Source organism: Choloepus didactylus, chromosome 22, assembly GCF_015220235.1.
Source record: "Choloepus didactylus isolate mChoDid1 chromosome 22, mChoDid1.pri, whole genome shotgun sequence".
Classification (NCBI taxonomy): Eukaryota; Metazoa; Chordata; class Mammalia; order Pilosa; family Megalonychidae; genus Choloepus; species Choloepus didactylus.
In genome coordinates, this window is record NC_051328.1 from 35812372 (window position 1) to 35814568 (window position 2197).

Consider the following 2197-nt stretch of genomic DNA (forward strand, 5'->3'; position numbering starts at 1 on the left):
GTCTGGTTTTCAAACTACTACAAGCAACAGTTCTTACATTAGATGCCAACAACTGTGTCACCAAAAATGCAGGAGCGAAAATACGGACAAGAATGGAGGCAGAGGCGGGCATTATGCCGCCATGAGCCAAGGAGGGCCAGGATTCACCAGAAGCCGCAAGAAGCAAAGCAGGATCCTACCCTGGAGTCTTCAGCAGGAGCATGGCCCTGAAGACACCTGAATTCCAGACTTCTGGCCTCCAGAACTGCAAGCCCAGGGATGTGAGCTGATTCCAGCTCCTGATCAAGACCACACTGACTTTACCAAGTGCCTTCAGGAACCCTAAAAGAAGAAAGAAGAAAAAGACCTACAGGTTGATACGATTGTGATGCTGGGAAGACTTGCTGGATGTTTTGACCAGATTGTGGCACCTGTGAGCACCCTGTTTCAAGCGACTGGTACCACTCCTTGCCAATTATAATAATTCTAGAGAAATCTCTCATCTACCTGCTCCAACCAGGGAAGCACAGCCTGCAGGTAAACACTGGGATGGAAGGTGATTTGTGGGGCCTTATTCCTGTTGGGCAGCCTTGCAATCACGTTACCTCAACAGGGCTACAGTGGACTCACATACCAGGTGCTCGGTCTTGGAACACTGGTCAGTACTTCTAATATGTACGATGGACCTGGGGTAGTGACCGTGGAAACCAACCAGCTGTTCCTCTGGACCGTGGCCACCGAAGACTAATCTATCGACCTGCATCCACAGGTGTGCCTCCACCTTACTTCAGTGCTAATGATTGATTGCTCAATAAAAACAGTTCACCTGGGTTTACCAGAATCTACGCTTCCCTGGGAAGCCCACTACTTTTAAAGATGTTAATAGTTACATAATCCAGGTCACATTATAAATGACAGATCTGAATTTTTCAGTAAGAGGCAAAACCATTATTTGCTAGGAAAGAAAATAAGCTCTATTGCTTTCAGTTGGAAACTAATATGAATCATTCCATTATAAAATTCAATACTGATTATTCTCTATTTTGTTGTTAATCATTCCTTTTATCCTAGAAAATTGTTTTTAATTTTGAAGCTGATAAAACTCCCCACCCCTGCTGCCCATCCATAAATTCTTTTAACAAGGGCTACTTCTGAAAGTCTTTTAATATTTTATGTCTCTATATAATTTATATCACCTTTTACTGAAAAAAAAATTCTTCCCGATTGGAATGTTAAAACTACATGATTTCACTCTGGTCTATTATTGTCTCTGGTATTATCTTTTTTAAAAAAATCAAATCATTGACCTAAGTATTAAATTTGAAAACAGGTAATTATGTATGTTACAAGTGAAGAGAGAAATGACATGAAAGACAAATGATAATCTTGAAGCCCATCCTACTCACATATTAACCCCCAAACTCAGCTTCTGAAGTAAATGCCCTAAACTTTAGTGGAATGACAGATGAAAATTGTCCCTGTCATAATTAGAACCTAGACTGAAAAGTTGTGCAGAAGAAACTTAAACATAAAAATTCATTTTTTTCTGGCATACCTCAGACTGAAAAAAATTTGATTCAGAGCCAATTTTATTCAAATACCAGAAAATGGTTTGAATATTACAACTATAATAAAACAAATAATTCAAATATAATAATACAAATACCACTGAATAGTCTGTGGGGATAATAAAGAGCCCAGGGCTGAGAGCCTGTGTTCTTGTCCCAGTTCTACCATCCACCCAAGTTCCCTGAACCCCTTTCCTCACCTGTGAAATGGAAAGAGGTGGGCTGACTGCATGTGAGCTTCCTCCCCACACTCAAATTGTAAATACTGGTACTTGGCAGGTGTAAAGCAGATAATGCACAGGGTGACCGACACAGCCAGGTGAAACAACCTGCTCCGTTGAATATATTCAAGTTGCTTTTATAATGGGACCCTCTTCATTAGACTTTACCTTTTAGCATATATTTACTAAACCAAATGTTGCCATACAACAACTTCAACATGAACCTGCCCAACTTGTTTTACGAACACACCATCCCTGGGTTCCCGTAAGGAAAGGGACCAGCAGCTGGTTTTTTCTTGGTGCTAACAACTTTGATTATAAAAGGACAATGTGAGGCCTAGACTGTAAAAAGAAAATGAAGAGGGGATCAGTTGAAGCAGCATGCAATTCTGAACACTTACTCGTTATTTTTAAAATGTAATTATTTTA

At 40.2% G+C, this 2197-nt stretch overlaps 1 pseudogene; it reads left to right on the top strand.

Annotated features, from left to right (window-relative positions):
• Positions 1 to 200: 200 nt before the first annotated feature.
• On the top strand, positions 201 to 727 carry LOC119518581 (annotated as a pseudogene).
• The last annotated feature ends 1470 nt before the right edge of the window (positions 728 to 2197 follow it).